Source organism: Notolepis coatsorum (genome assembly GCF_963971535.1).
Source record: "Notolepis coatsorum genome assembly, chromosome: 7".
Lineage (NCBI taxonomy): Eukaryota > Metazoa > Chordata > Actinopteri > Aulopiformes > Paralepididae > Notolepis > Notolepis coatsorum.
In genome coordinates this window covers 38396562-38414165 of record NC_140171.1, presented here as the reverse complement: position 1 = coordinate 38414165, position 17604 = coordinate 38396562, and the positions used below count along the sequence as shown (strand labels likewise).

At 42.9% G+C, this 17604-nt stretch overlaps 1 long non-coding RNA gene across 1 annotated transcript; it reads right to left on the bottom strand.

Annotated features, from left to right (window-relative positions):
* Positions 1-95: 95 nt before the first annotated feature.
* LOC311232363 lies at positions 96-13641 on the bottom strand. The gene is made up of 5 exons (XR_014619941.1): positions 13542-13641; positions 13308-13442; positions 941-1013; positions 476-585; positions 96-307 (listed from the first exon to the last, which is right to left on the bottom strand). It is a non-coding gene; the product is annotated as an uncharacterized lncRNA (long non-coding RNA).
* Between the last annotated feature and the right edge of the window lie 3963 nt (positions 13642-17604).

Genomic DNA, 17604 nt, shown 5'->3' with positions numbered 1-17604 from the left:
CTTAAAATATGGCTCGTGAAGGCCTTGAATGCAACGTGGTGGACACAGGACACTGGACAAGAGTTATCAAAAATAACTATTTATTTACACAGCTAACTAAATGGACAAAAAGAGTGGGAGCTGGGTGTTCCAGACTCCAAAGTTCAAATAACAAAACTATAGGCAAAAAGGAAGAACAAGCCGAATGTACAACAAGTAGTGAGAGCAGGTGAGACGCTGGAGAGCTGAGACATCTCTTGTGAAGTGGGGAGACACTGCAGCCTGCACTCTGCTCTCCTTTGTAGGGCGTGGTGCCTCATCACCACACCTGTGTCAATTAGAAAGCGGCCATTTTAAACACATGGAAAAACAGGAAGAAACAGTGTGTCAATCAAACCACCAATTAGTGACAGCACACTTAACCACAATGTGAATATGCACCACAGACAGTAAGTAACCCTCCACCATGTGAAAGTAATACGTAACGGACGCATACCATATAATCACAACGTCCTGGGCTCAAGGCCTGAGATAAGGTTGTAGTGACTGCTGTGTCATGTGACTCAGGAAGCAGGGCACCACATCCTCCAGACTGGAGCAAGTTACCTAAGACAATGTGAGGGGGAGTTACAGGTATGGGCAGGGAAATAGAAGAAAGACATAAATATAGGCAATAAAATGTAATCTAAAGAAAAAGAAGAGGGTCTGTATGCCCTATCAGTTATAATATGTTACAATAAATATAGGCAATACATTTTACTATGAGTAAACAGTATATAGAGTATACACAAGATGCAGGCGAGGGTCTGTACCCTAAATGGCATGACATGTTATAGTTCGTGCAGGTTTTAGTGGTTTAAGAGTCAAACACATGAGGAAACAATGTAAACAGAAAAAAAATCACTACAGGGATTAAGAACTTGGAGACAGAGGTACATCTGCTCCTGAAAGCAGCACTTACTTCATATTGGAAACAAATGACAAAGCCTGAGTCACAAGCCCTCACTCTGTAGTGCTTAACAACTGGAGCAGCCCTAGGACAGGAGAGCAGTAAGTAAGTAAAGATTTATTTATAAAGCACCTTTCATACATGTCATGCAGCTCAAAGTGCTGTACACAAACATACGCATATGTAAAGCATCACATTAATAAGACAACAGTAAAAAAAAAGTACCGCAAATAGGCAAAGCGCAGTAAAATAACACATTTCAGTAAAAGATCAATACATAAAAGTAAAAACTCATAATAAAAACATTTCAATAAGATACTCACTTTCCCTAAGGCATGGTACACTATTTGTCCCTAAGGCATGGTACACTATTTGTAAGCTAGACTGTATAGGTTAAAATGTTCCTTTAAAAATGTGTATGGAGCTGGCATTCCTGATGTGTGGTGGTTGCATAGTTGGCAAATGCCGTACTTCCGATCCTCTTTTGGTTTCTGGGTGTGTCTAATAAACCTGTAGTGGATGACGTAGCGTTCTTGAGGGCAGATAACTAACTAGGGAATTTGCTATGTATTTTGGGCCTTGCACATTAAGAGCTTTATATGTCAGGAAAAGGACCTTAAAATCAATTCTATGAGTTATTGGCAGCCAGTGCAGAGTGGCTAGGACTGGAGTGATATGTTCTCTTCTCTTTGTACGAGTTAGTAATCGAGCTGCAGAGTTTTGGATAAGCTGAAGCTTCCCAATGGTTGCTTTGGGAAGACCAGTGAACAGTGCATTACAATAGTCAAGCCGGCTTGAGATAAAAGCATGAATCAGTGTCTCTGCATCCTTTTTATTTACGAATGGTCTTACTTTCGCTATATTTCTTAGGTGAAAGAATGACGTTTTCATGGCCTTATTAATATGGGACTTAAAGGTCAGGTCTGAGTCCAAAATGACACCTAGGCTTGTAACCTCAGTCTTTACATAGGATGTCAGACTCCTCAGGTTTCCACACAGCACTTCCCTTTTCGCTTTTGGGGCGATCAATAGGATTTCGGTCTTGCTTTCGTTTAATTTCAGGAAGTTATTGTTCATCCACTTATTTATTGCTAAAAGACAGTTTGTAATGGACTGTATGGCTGTAGTGTTATTTGGTTCTGCAGAGATATAGTTGTGTATCATCGGCATAACTATGGAAGCATACATTGTGGTCTCTAATGATGTCCCCGAGGGGCAGCATATATAGCGAGAAGAGTAATGGACCAAGGCAGCTTCCTTGTGCAACTCCAAAGTTGCTGTCATGTTTCTCGGATACATTGTTTGTCTCCAAGCTTAACATAGAACTTTCTCCCCTTAATGTATGTTTGATTGATTGATTGATTGAAAAGTTTATTAACAGATTGCAGAATGGGTACAGTACAGTACATCTCAATACATACAATTGTTAAGGGGATGCAGACCAGAGAAAGACTTTCGTCTTGTTTCCACCAGGGTCCCCCATTTTCAATTCATCATAACATATATGACATACATGACATACAGATAGACAGTACTGCTACATCTATACATTTATGACATATCAGATTTGCAAATACAGTACTGTTTGTGATACAAAAGTGTCCAGAAAAGGAGTGTATATACATTTGGCGTAGAAACTGTACATTGGAGGAGGTTGGTGGGGTGGGGTTGGGTGGGTTGGGTGAGGGCTGTACATTGGAGGTGGGGGTGGGGGGGGGGGGGGGGGTTGGGTAGGGGACACACACACATTTTACACTGTACATTGGAATGTTGACAAAGCCTTACTTGGTCATTTACTGTACAACTAGGTTAGGACATTTGTAGGGGCCAGTTTCGAATTGCAGTCTCACGTAGGTGTTTTTTGAGAGTGTTTTTGAAGGTGGGTAGTGATTCACATTCCTTTACAGCTTTAGGCAGGGCGTTCCACATTGATGTGGCATAATTGCTAAACGTGTTTAGTCCCTTGTTTGAGCCGAATCTGGGTTTTACATGATTTGTGGAGCTCCCTCTGGTGTTGTGATCGTGGTATTCACTGACCTTTGGGAAGTATTTTGACATGTACATGGGTACCTTGGTCGCGTAGTGTATCTTGTAGACCAGGCCCATTGCAAGTTGCTGTACTCTGTCGTCTACTCTAAGCCATCCTAGGTTGTCAAAGTGGGCAGGGGTGAGGTGGGTTCTAGGAGTCAGGTCAAGTAGTAGTCTGACTAGCTTGTTTTGAGATGTTTGTAATTTGTTTTTTAGTGCCTTTGAGGTGCTTTGGTACCATGAGGTGCAAGCATAGTCGTAGTACCCTTGAATGAGTGCTCCTGCTAGAGTCTTCAGGGTATTCTTGTTTACCAGAGAGGAGATCCGGTACAAGAATCGCGTTCGTTGGTTGACTTTTTTTATTACATTGGATGCCATTTTGTCACAGGAAAGATTAGCCTCTAGGATGGAACCCAGGTAGGTAATTTCATCTTTCCTTGTGACAATATTGTCACCCACTGTAACCGAGAAGTCTGAACCAATCCAGTACATGACCGGAAAAACGAACCAGTCTTTCAAGACGGCTGATCAGGATATTATGGTCAATCGTATCAAACGCTGCACTAAGGTCCAATAGGACAAGAATTGAGACTTTGCCAGCATCGGAGTTTAGCCTGAGGTCGCTATTTTAGTAAGGGCAGTTTCAGTGCTGTGATTTGTTCTGAAGCCTGATTGTAATTCCTCCATGATGTTGTTATCTTTGAGAAAGGAGTTTATTTGTACTGAGACTATCTTTTCTAATATCTTGCTGATAAATGGAAGGTTAGATATTGGCCTATAGTTTTTCAGTTCATTTACATCTAAGTTTGTTTTCTTTAGTAGTGGTTTTACTACAGCCGTTTTGAATGCATCTGGAAAAGTGCCAGTTTGAAGCGACATATTTATGATTTCAAGGACATGATTCAGATCGAACACCCGCTTGAGAAATGCTGTTGGTATAGGATCAAGGCAGGAAGTGGCGGAATTACACTCGGAGACAATCTTACAGAGGTCAGGTAATGTAATACATGTGAATTCCCTCATAGTTATCTCAGGAGGGGTTGCCACTCTCGGCCAGATCTATATCAGAGACAATGCTTGCTCTAATCAAAGATATCTTGTCATCAAAGAAAACTGCAAGCTCTTCACACTTTGTGGCTGACTGCTGCGGTAGTATATGAGGGGGTGGCATGTTAATCAGCCGGTCGATGGTGGAGAAAAGTACCCTGGAGTTACCCATATTTTTTGAGATAATTTTGGAAAAATAATCCTTTCTCGCAAGTTGTATTGCCTTATTGTATGCGCCCATGGCGTCTGTATAAATTACAGTGAGCTGCGAGTTTGAATTTCCTCCATTTTCGCTCGGCTATCCTACATTTTCTCGTTATCTTTAACATTGGTGTTATTTAGCCATGGAGAGATTCTATCAGTTTTTACCTTAACCTTCAGAGGGGCAACAGTATCTAACACTGTTGATGCAGTGTGGTGGTCTTGTATTGCTACACTTCAACCAAAAAGTGTGGACCTTTTGGCACTTTGAAAATCACTTTCAAAACCATTAACATATATCTGCAATTTATAATTTCAAACTGGTTCATTTCCAGATGAGATGAAAATAGCTAAAGTCATACCTCTGTATAAAACTGGGAGCAAACACCATCACAAACTACAGACCTGTCTCTTTACTCCCACAATTTTATAAAATACTGAAACTATTTAACAACAGGTTAGATGCTTTCTTAGATAAGCATCAACTACTCTCTGATAGCCAATATGGGTTCAGAGCAAACAGATCAACGTCACTGGCAATAATATAATCAATAGAGGAAATCACAAATGCCATAGACAAAACAACATGCAATTGGAGTATTTATTGATTTAAAAAAAGCATTTGACACAATTAACCATTGGAAACGTATGGCATCAGGGGAATAGTACTAGACTGGATCAAAAGTTATGCTCTTATCATAAATAAGAGACAACAGTATATGAAACTGGGTGATTGCTCTTCATTGTGTTTGGACATTGCTTGTGGTGTCCCCCAGGGGTCAGTGTTGGGGCCACAATTATTTATACTGTATTAATGACATTATGTAAAGTGTCCAAGTTATTGAAATTTGTTTTGTTTGCTGATGACACAAATATTTTCTGTTCTGGGGATAATTTAAACAAATTGCAGGAGGACATTACGAAGGAAATTATTAAACTTAAAATGTGGTTTGATTTCAACAAATTGTCACAAAATGTATCCAAGACCAAAATAATGCTGTTTGGAAATTTTAGGAAAGATATATGTGTACAGGTACAAATAAATGGGGTGGATATTGAAAGAGTGTCTGAAATAAAGTTTATTGGTGTCACGATTGACGAAAGAATTAATTGGAAATCACATATTAAAAATATTCAAACCATTGGCAAGGAGCATTTCAGTAATAAACAAAGCAAAGCAGGTCCTGGATCACAAATCATTTCACATTCTCTACTGTTCACTATTTGTTTATTTTATGGATCCCCATTAGTCTACACCCATGGGTGAAAGACTTTTCCTGGGGTCCTAACACACAACCTACAACATTACAGTACATTATATTACAGTAACAAAAAAAACAATAAAAACATAAGAAATACCTTAGCCTAAGCACATTCTCAACATCTTCAAAATCTCACAAAGAAAACACACAAAGGCTCCAACCACAAATACAATACTAACTAAACAGGCCATCAGGATGCTCAATGACAATTAACACTATGTAACAAACCATCAAACACACTCACAGCACACACACCCACACGTACACACCCACTTTAAATGGACAACTCACTGTAGCACCCACTTTACACACTAACACACTTTATATTTATTGGCAACTCATACCCAATAGGGAGGTGTAGTCTGACGTCACTGGTTGTTCCACCTTCTGTGCAATGCAATGTATTTCCCCATTGACCATTTCTAAATCGGCTATTGTAACAATTCTGCCGCATGGAATTTGAAAAACGTTCCACTTTTGCACAAAATGAGTTCCCTTCTATCACTAACATTATTGTTTAAGCATTTTTTTTTTTTTATGATTAATTGCGAATATCTTCATGTTGAGCTATAAATTGTGGATGAATAAGCACAGAAAGGTACACCATGCCAATGCTTTATTTGTTTTAAAACGAGACGATGCATTGGGTTGGAACAGAGGGTGGAACAGGAAAAACGGCAATGATGTAACCACTACACCTCCCTATTGCACATTGCCAAGCCTTGCACCTTACCTTACCACCACAAGGTGGCACCACAAGCTACCTCATGCCATTTATATTTATATTGTAATGTACTACTCTGCATTGTATATTGTACATTATGTATATTGAACATTTTTGTCTTGTTTACACTTGTTTAAGTACATGACTTTCTATTTTATACTTATTATAATTATCTATTTTTACCTAGCACACTCTCAGGAGCAGAACAGAAAGAAGCATTTCATACAAAAGTATCCTGTATTTCTTCTGTATGACAACTAATAAAGAAACTTGAACTTGAAACTAACTAAACTAACCATACTAACTAAATAAATCAGTAACTCAACTGTATTTCACCATTCATAACAGCAACTTTTTCTTAAACGTAAATGTGTTGCTGATCATCATTATCTTCACAGGTATACAATTCCAGTTTGCAGCAGCTCTATACATTACGGTTATCTTAAGTGCATTTGTTCTTGGTAGAGGTAGAGTAAAATGAAGACCCACTGCGTGTCTGGTGACATAGCCATGTCTAGTATTGGTGGGTTGTAGTTCTGACCACAAAGACTTAGGTTTACCAATTTTATAAATATTAAACAAAATGTTACAAGGCTGCATGCCAGCTTCTGATCCACTCTAAGCCAAGACAGAGCGGCATGCATTCCCCCAACACTGCTCCTCACAGAGCAGCGGAGGGCGAGACGTGCCGCTCTGTTCTGAGCAAGCTGAAGTTTCTCCAGATCCCGCTTTGAAGCGCTCGACCAAATTGTTGGGCAGTAGTCCAAGTGGGATAGGACTAAAGCTTGTAACATTAGTTTAACTGTCTTCTCACTCAATAGATGAGCACACCTTCTGATCATTGAAATACTCCTACTCATTTTAGCCACTATGTTATTAATGTGCCTTGACCAAGCAAGCTTTTCATCAATAATCACACCCAACAACTTGGCCTCTCTAACCTGCTCAATAGCAGCACCATTCAACACAATATTTAGTTCCTGATCCGTTCTTAATTTATTTCTAGAGGCCAGCATGATAGTCTTTGTTTTTGAAACATTTAACTTTAACTTGTTTTCAGTAACCCAATTGGACATTACCCCACTCTTCCTTCCTCCCCCTCCCGAATGTTTTTTGTTAATAACAATGTCTTTGTTTGACAAAACATAATGTTACTTCACTACATTTGGAGATACGACGTGTGGTGTGAAGATTGTCTTGGTCGCTTTGTATAGCTGAGGTTAGCGTTGGCCAAGGCTTGTCTTCTCTCTACCTAAGAACAGCGTTGTTTTTTACGTGAGTAAAAATGAACTGGGTTTTTGTTGTATGATGAGAAGTTGTGTGTTCATGTAACGTTTAGACAATGTGGCTGAGCCCACAACTGGCTGGGTGTTACCCTACAATGCTGTGCATAGTGGCATATGATCGAGGGCCGAGTCCCTCTCTTAGCTTGTTATTCTTTACTTGAGGGTAATGATGAAAATAACAAGTGGCAAGTCTTTTTCACACATAAGCAGAGCTGTGGGAAACCTGTTTTCAAACAAGGTTTTCGGCTGTGGCTGGCGTGCATGATGTAAAGCTTTTACTCTACACATTTGGCGGCGTATCAGGGGTGAGGGGTGGGTGAAATTATTCCCCGGTTTGCCCCTGCCCCCCCCCCTCCCCTCAAATATGATTTTGTTTACAAAATGTGTGTTGGTTCACTATGTTTTTGGGGATATGGTGTAAATCCCTCAGCTTCTGCTGGGGTTTTGCTCTTGCTTAGAGAGAGGCAATTTCTCAGAAAATTGTTGGTCGCTGTTATGTAGACTTAGCAAGGCCTGTGACCAGCACTTGATCAAGGACTTATGTCTTCTCTCATCATAAAAAACGGCGTTCCTCTTGCAGTAGTGAGAGTGAACTTTTGCCCTTTTTTATTGTGATAGAGGGTTGTATTGTGTTCACGTTTAAGTAAACGTGGCATTGAATCCACAACTGGGTTAGGTGTTGGCCTACAGAAGTTACATGTGTAGCTCTTGTACCAAGGCCCCTGGCCCCTCTCTTGGTCTGTGTTTTTCTTACTTTAGGGTAAAGGTGTAAATAAAATTCAGGTGGCAAGTTCGCACATGAGCCTGAAGCCATGTATAAAGCCAGTTTTTGCACAGACAAGGTTATCGTCTGTGGCTGGCGTGCAGAATGTGAAGCTGTTACCCTAACAGGTATAATGCGCTTTCATGTAGCACGCTATGACTGGTGTCATGGCTCTGCTTTGTCATTGCATCGTATCAGAGGTGAGGGGTCATAAGGGGTGGGCTGATAAATCCCCCCCCCCCTTTACTGATTGGCCGGGAGGTGGGGCCTCCTGCCTATCAGTTTTCCCTGTCGGCTGAGGGGCAGCGCGTCACAGGGAGGGGGAAGGGGGGGTTCCCTGGTTCCACTCCATGTTAGGATGGGTGGGTCACGGGATTTCCCCCCGGCCATGGGATACGTCACTGGGCGCGTTTCCTATGGGCCAGGAGACATCCGTGAGGTTACAAGCTCTGTGCTGCAGACCGCTTTCTTTGTCAAAGTTCGATGATGCGATGCATTCGAAAACTGTTCGTTTTCTGCTCTGCTCTCTATTCCAGTGTGTATTGGGCCGTTGGTCATTTGGCCCAATTATTATTGCATGTATCTTTTTCAATTGTACTCACGTAGAGGTCTCTCTGGGGGAACTTCTGTCTTCCCCTCTTATGTGAGGAGCAGAATTGATGGGGTTGCCCTCAGTCGCGTCATATAAGGCCCGTGTCTGTGTCTTATTGACCGGCTTCCTGCTGCTCGTCCCAGACAGTATGGAGGGAACGTTGTCTGGTGTTTCTTATTAGAATTCACCATTGATGTGTTTCGGGTTCTTGACGTGCATATAGCGCTGGCCCTGGGTGCTTCCAATGTGGAACCACGTTATGGGCCGGCGCGCCTTGGTTGCCCAATTCATAGAAATGGCGTTTTTTATGCGGGTGACTAGGAAGGAGATTTTTTATCTCTACCGAGCGCCAGTGCACTAGGTTGGACTCGATGACTCGCGTGCATCTCCGGGGGGAGATGACGGAGTAGATCATTACCTTGGCGGAGGGGTCTCACGCCCATGAGGTGGGCCGCTAGGAGCAGCGCATTCACGTTCTGTCCATCTTGGTGGCGCCCTCTGTGATGTTTTAGATCGACACGCGTACATACCCCCCTCTTAGGACTGGGGATGGTGGCGTGACTAGGACACAGGACTGGTTCTGGTCACGCCGGACCAGGTCAGTTAACCCGTTGTCCGCCGGGGCGCAGATCTGCTGTTCTGGTACCCCGAAGGACTTTGTGCTTTTCCGGGGGGAAAATGCCAGGTCGGTCCGGGCTTCGCGGGGATTGATGTCGTGGATGTGTGTGTCATATGTATGCCACTACGACTTGCCCATAACAGTGACGTGCTTGGTCCATACTGTGTTGTACCTTGCGCTGTGTTAGGGGGCCTGGTCCTTCTCCATTTGTTTCACTCCTCCCTCCCCCTGCTCGGCAGGGATGGGAGGGGGCTGTCTTGGTGGTTGCTGTCAACCCCTCTAGGCATCCCTGTGTAGGTCCCGGTCCGCCAGGCCCAGGTCCGGTCTCGTTCTCGTCGACCTGTTGGCCTGGGTTAACCCTTTGAAAACTGGAACACTTGTGCTGCTTGTATAGCCTGTGTATACGCACAGTTATGTTTCTAAGTTTTCTTGGTGGGTTGAGGGAACAACCGCCTCCTGTTAAACTAAACATAGGGAGGTGGTTGGTTCTCCGGTGTGTTGGTAGCAGAGTCAACTCTCGGGTTGAGGCCGGGCTTGACCCCGTCTGCCCGAGAGTGTGCCCCCACATCTTTCATGACGTCTGCCAATTGTGTCGGCCTCTCCTTTGAACTTCGACCCCGCTGGAGGGGTTGGGTTTGTTGAGGTCATGACATGGTGCACAGCATACCGAACACCCCTTCCGCCGGGTACTGTTCTTCTTACAGTAGACCCCTTAGGCGCCTGTCTAGTCTGCAGTGCTCCAGGCACAGGTCAAGTTCTGGCCTGTTGCCTGGCGCACCGTCTGGCCCCACAGTATTGTGGGGGGGGGTAGCCTCTTGGGGCTTACGGCCATGCCAACCTGGACACGCCCGATCTCGTCAGATCTCGGAAACTAAGCAGGTTCGGCCCTGGTTAGTTCTTGGATGGGGGACCCCCTGGGAATACCAGGTGCAGTAAGCTTCAGGGCGGCATACCAAAGGGGGGAAGGGCCTACTCTTGATTCAGGCCCTGTCCGATACGCTGGCGATGTGGGGGGTGGTGTCATCAGTGACCGTCTGGTGGGGTCCCGATGCTACGGCATTGTTGACCTCACCGGGCCCCCTTTTTCGGGGGGGTCCTGGCCCTCAGGTTGTTCCTGGGGCTAAGTCCTCCTCCGCGCTCCGCTGCTACGGCCTTGCCACGGGGTTGGTTTCTTGACCTTTGACCCCGTGATGTTGGGGGCTGTGACGGGGGTGTTTTGCTTCCTGTCCGTTCCCTGGTGGCATGTGGGATGCGCGCCTGAGTGGTCGCGGGTCTTTCTGTGTGAAGGTAAGTCCCACGGTCTGCTCACCCTGTGCGTTTGAGGTGCTAAACCCTCTTCGCACAGTCGGATCCGATTCCCTCCCGTCCCCTCTAGGAGGGTCCAGGGGGCTCGGATCCTCCCCAGTTCTGATGGTTGTGGGGGGCCTCAGCGCTCTGCTCAGCTCCTGTGTTCCAAGAGAGCAGAGCGTAAGCTATACGATAATATAACATACGGTTATCCTATAATAACCATAGTTATGAGTATAGCGAGCACTCTGCTCTGACTCACTGAGGACCCCGTGGTCTTCGCCTTCGGTGGTGAAAGACTTGGGAAGGAGCTGATGGTGTGGCCACGACCCCGCTTATGTAGAGGAGCGGATGTGGGTGTGGCCAGGCGGATGGGTGTGCATGTGTGCATTTTTTTCAATATTAGACTGGATAAAGGGATAGTTCCAAGAGAGCAGAGCGCTCGCTATACTCATAACTATGTTTTATTTATTTTTTTATTATCTTTTTCCCCCTCCTTTTTCCGATTTTTCTCCCATCCCACTGTTAGTCGTTATGCCAATTCCCAACCCCCTTCCTGGTTGTTGCGCACTCCCCCCTACTGTTGGTCCGAGAGGCCGGAGACTGTCACATGCTTTCCTCCGACGCATGTGCAGCCAGCCGGCAGCCAGCCTGGCAGCGCAGATTCTCACTGGGAGAGTGTAACGTGTGGAAGGTCGCACTACCTCTCTCCAGATCCTACCCTCGCTGTGCAGGCGCCCCGACCGAACTGTAGGGGTCGCTGTCCACAACGCCCAGGACCCACCCACGGCTTCCCTCCCCCTAACTCAGCCAAACGAGTTAGTATAGCGATCAGCCCAAGCCAAGGCAATGCTGACTCTCCGGGAGTCGAGACCGCAGCCTCTTGCATTGGTGACGAGCACAATCTCCGCTACGCCACCTGACCGCCCACATATAACTATGGTTATAGGATAACCGTATGTTATCTTTTTCTGCAGAGACATACATTGTCGTGTCATCCGCATACATTTCCATGCATGCACCATTCAATACATAAGGTAAATCAAAGGACTAAGGCAACTTCCTTGGGGGACGCCACATTGAAGGGTTTCCATATCTGAAAGTGTCCCATTAAACAATACCCTTTGTTGTCTGTTTAAAACCGCTTATCAAGCGGGCAGAAAAGTGGAATTTTTTTTACTTGAACTTGAGGACTGCATACTTTTTTTGCAAACCAAAACAACATACTTTATACTTATAGCACATGCATGAGCCTGGTCTCTTTTGAAAGATGACATTCTGAAGTTTCTGATTCCAGAAAAAATATTCACTTTTAGTGCTAACGTAATAGAGTAACATAGGTCTGAACTTGAGTTGTAGAAAAACTTGTTACTCAAGTTTTTCTGTAGTAGTTAGTAGTCCAGAGGTAGTATTTCCCCAGAAGGTGGTATGGCTTAGAAATCCAGACGGAGCCATAGCCTGAAGCCTTATGTAGTACATATCCACATTTCATAAAGATCCATTCAGAAATGAGTGATTAGGAGTGATTTTGGTGTACAAAGAAAAACTCAGTTTTCTCATAGACTTCAATTCATTTGGCTGTTTTTCTCTTCCTGTTAAAGAATTTAGTTGGTCACCTAGAATCCTAGATCCCTGATTCATACATCCCCACGTGGTGTTTCATTGGTAAGCCACACTCATTGGCTACAACGATCCACAATCATTTTCGAGATCGGATCTAGATTGACGGAACTACTGCAGCCTGAGTCGGGAGTGGTATTTTGCGCAATACCGTGTACTTTGCACAAGCCTCAAATACCGGCATGTAACTCGAGAACCGCTGAGCAGATATTTTCGGATTTTGTCGCTATCAACAGGCAACAAATAAGCCTTCAATTTGATATATATATATATATATTGTATTACAAAATATGCACACCCGAGCCACTAGGGGTCGCCAAAGTGCCACAAACATAAAACAGTTAAAAATAAAATACAGTCAAATGGTTTTCCAGAGGTACAGAGATGAAGGGGTTTGATAACTGGCAGTATGTATGCGTTTGTATGTCCGATATTATCGGCCTACCGATATTGGCATATCGGTATCGGTTGATATCGGTATCGGAAATTAAGAGTTGGACAATATTGGTATATCTGTAAAAAAGCCAATATCGAGCATCCCTAGTTTGTATGTATATATGTGCATATGTAGATATGTAGCTGTATATAAAATGGCTAGAGAAACTATACAGGGTAACCTACAGTTTTGGCAAATATTAATAAGGAATTATTCAAAAATGTTTTGTTAACTAAGTAAATGTTTTCAATATAAGTCTAACAATAAAACGAGCAGTTAGTAAAGTATGAATGAGTAAAGTTACTAAAGTATGATCTGATGAGTAAAAAGGGGTGGGATTAAATATGTATGCTTCTTCCCACTCCTTTTCAAGTAAATGACAATTTCTTTTTTATCTAACGACCACCCCTAGGCATCGTCTAATTGTCACAACCCACTCCTGCGCTTGATGTAATGCTTAATTAACATGTGTGTGTGTGTGAGAGAACATGTACGTCGGTGCTCCTGGTCCTACCTGAAGTCTTTGTGTCTTACAGAGAGGGCGTAAGTGTTGCACTCAGAAGAGGGTCGTAGGATAACGTCACCATATTGAGGGGGGCTGTATGTCAGCATATTCTCAGCCTCCCTTCGATTCACAGGGTAGAAACCTCTGCAGAGATGGTAAACGGCAATATTGTATTGACACCTGTGAGGTATAAAGAAACACGTGTCCTGCTAGACTGATGACTGTTGAAGAATATCACTCAACTGTATAGGCATAATAACTGCTCCTGATCCCCGACTTTCTCCAGCGTGGTGTACCTCTTGCCGGGGAACAGGTGAAGCTGGCTGGGAACTTCCTTCTGGAGGATGAATGGGGTGATGCTCACTATGCAAAAAGGACATACAGGACTATAGTATATCATCAACATCAGATGAACAGAGGCCTTGCACAGAATGTTTGTGTAGTTCTTTTCTTCCAACATGGCTGCCTGTAACCAATCTCTGTACAATGGTAATGGTAAATGGTAAGGTAAAACATTGGGAGAAAACTGTTCCACTGTGACTCATTTACAAGATCCAGTAATAAAATGCCAATTTGTAACATTTGTTTATATTATATATGTAATGTATTGCATTATATATGTAATGTATATATTTCTCACATAACACACAGCAACCATTGTTTTGCACATAGCAACTGTTTCTTCCAACAAGGAGGATGGGCATTCTAAGCCTTCTGTGAAAGGCCTCTATTCAAAAGGACTGTGTACGTTATATCTTATAAACATCAGGTGGTGGAGTTGTAATTCAGATATGGTGTGCTTCCCACATGCTATTTATTTTTAATGATACACTGCGTTTTAATCCTAGGTCGTGACATTTTGTCATGAGGTGAGGGAGCACCAAGGTACCCACACCGATAGTCGCCTTTCTCAGTTGTCAACAGAGTAGACTTAGGAATACCCCGTGGAGGAAGTGATCCTCTTCCTCGTTTGCCCAATTTGTATTTGTTTGTGAAGCACAGGAAGGCAGTACTGTCAGGTACTCCGTACCACTAAAAGAAGCATAGGCTGACCTGCTAAAAGGTTGTCATGTCATAAGTGTGATATATAGATATGTGATATATATAGTGTTTACAAAATAACACTACTGTGTGACACAGCAATGTACAACAGGGTACTGCATGTTTATGTCTGGCTACTGTCTGTGTGTGTTGGGGGGGGGGCAGTACAAGCCAAACTTTCAGTCTACTTTCACCGCTGTTATGAACTAGAGAATTGTATAGAATGAACATGGACACACACACATCTTATCCTTGTAAATAATGAACACGAACACACATATGCCTTGTAAAGAATGAACATGGACACACACACATCTTTTCCTTGTAAATAATGAACATTGAGACACATATCCCTTGTAAAGAATGAACATGGACACACACATACTGTACACCTTTACCTTGTAGAGAATGAACATGGACACACACACATACACCTTGTAGAGAATGAACATACATATTCTGCAAAGTAACTCAGAACCTTCAAAACCGCTCTCAAAGAGCACCTACGGGAGGCTGCAATTCGAAATTGGCCCCCATAAATGTCCAAACCCCCCCACCCACTGTAGTTTCCTCCCCCTCGTATGTATATAGTTTCTGTTAGGATCTGTTTAACAGTACTGTATATTTGCATATCTTGTATGTCACAAATGTAATAGTATACCTGTATGTCATGTATGTCACAAATGTCATGATATATATCTGTATGTTGTGTATGTCATAAATGTCATTATGAATGGAAAATGGGGGACCCTGATGTAAACAAGATGAAAGTCTTTCTCTGGTCTGCATCCCCTTAACAATTGTGTGTATTGAGCCATACTGTATTGTACCCATTCTGCAATCTGTTAATAAAGTTTTCAATCAATCAACCATATCCTTTAAAGTAACTCAGGAGCCCACTTCAACCAGATTTTTGTATTGTAAATGAGGGCTATTTTATTTGACTGAACTACCATTTTATTGTCTATTTTATTAACTATTTTTACTGCACTTTTTTACTCTTATGTTTCTTTTTATTAATGCCTATTGTAAAACTGAATCAAACCTTAAACAGAGGCCCATTGGGATGTTAGATTCTAATATGAAAAACTGTGATTTGCCTTACTTTGCTGCTATCTCTTTATGCTTGTTTTATGTTTTTTAAAACTGATTTGCCTTACCTTGCTGCTATTTTTTTAATGCTCGTTTTATATGTAATTTTATGCCATGGAATCAAACCATAAACAAAGTGGCCTATTGGGATGCTAAATCCTAATGTGAAAATTGTTGATTCCATATGCCTGCACTTTATGAGTTCATTTTGTGCCTGTCTTTTTTCTGATATAAAGCACTTTGAGCTGCAATTCTTGTATGAAAGGTGCTATACAAATAAAGTGTATTATTATTATATTTACCTTGTAGAGAATGAACATGGACACACACACATTTACCTTTCTAGATAATGAACATGGGCACACACACACACACATACATATTTACCTTGTAGAGAATGAACATGGACACACACACACATACATATTTACCTTGTAGAGAATGAACATGGACACACACATACATATTTACCTTGTAGAGAATGAACATGGACACACACATACATACATATTTACCTTGTAGAGAATGAACATGGACACACACACATACATATTTACCTTGTAGAGAATGAACATGGACACACACACATTTACCTTGTAGAGAATGAACATGGACACACACACATACATATTTACCTTGTAGAGAATGAACATGGACACACACATACATATTTACCTTGTAGAGAATGAACATGGACACACACACACATACATATTTACCTTGTCCCAGACAGTTTTCACACTCAGGGGTCCACAGTGATACAGGGTGGGGGTGTGATCCTCTCTCTCACCAGCCACCCGCTCCATGGTGGACGCTCCCATAGGATGCCATGTAAACTGTGTGCCCAACTCTTCATACAACCAACACTGGGACCTGTATGCTCTGCTATCATGCATATGATGTCCCTTGTCATCGAGCATCCAGTGGAGAGAAATTAATGTGTTGTGGTGCTTTACTTCCTTATATCCTTCCTTACACTTCCTGTAACACCAGCCATTCTGTACTTTGTTCCTCGTTAGGATTTGCACTGTGAGATTACAGTGAGCAATAAAAAGAGTATGTACAATGAGCAGGTTCTGCAAACACTCACCAGAACTGTGTCTCTGTGCTTTCACTGCGGAAGTAAAAGACAATAAATATGTCACTGGGAAAACTAGAAGGAACTAGTGCCGTCAATCGATTAAAATATTGAATCTGATTAATCGCATGATTGTCCATAGTTAACTCGCAATTTCGCATTAAAAAAAAATGTATCTACCTTAAACGGATATTTTTCAAGTTCCAAGTTTTAATACTCTTATCAACATGAGTCAACAAATGCTTGCTTTATGCAGCCATTTAACACAAAAGGATGACCCTCATGCATTGCAAATTTGCATCAAATTCAAAACAGAGTGATGCACAAAATAACGTAAAAGAAAATAATAATTTAAAACAATGAATAAAGTGTGCATGAAATAATAGGGGAAAGAAAACGTTAGGAACTTGCTACATTTACCCACACAAGGGCTGAGGACTCACACCCCCGCCCCCCCCCCCTCACACTCCCAGCTCTTTCTCTCTTGCCCCTTCCTCAGCTCATCTCTCACACTCACACACACACACACACACAAACATAGTATCAATGAGAGTATCAATAATACACCTGAGTGAAGTAAAAAAAATTAAAATAAAAATGGTACTGCCGCGTAATTTTTTTTGTTAACCACGTTAACTTTGACAGCCTTAGAAGGAACTAATTATTTTTTTTATCTACTTTTTCTCCCGATTTTTCTATTTTTTCTCCTGTCCCCAATTTCGTATTGTCCAATTCTACCCTCTCGTCTCGAACGTTGTTAGGCCATGCCTCCCACAAGCCAGCTGCAATGTGGATGAAGCCTTGCATCACGTGTCCCCTCCGGTACTCGAGGGTGGCGAGGGTCTGCGTGGGAGGGACACGCCGCCCTCGTCGCTTCCTGATTCTACTGCGCAGGCACACCAACCTACCTGTAGGAGTCACTGTCCACAACGTCCGATCCCCACCCACCAGCTTCCCACCCCCTAATACTGCCAATTGTATTAGTATGAACGACCAGCCAAGCTGGTAGCAACACAGAGAGCTGGGCTCGAACCCAGCATCTCCTGCGTTGGTGGCGAGCGCCTTGCCCACTGTGCCACCTAGCCGCCCAGAAGG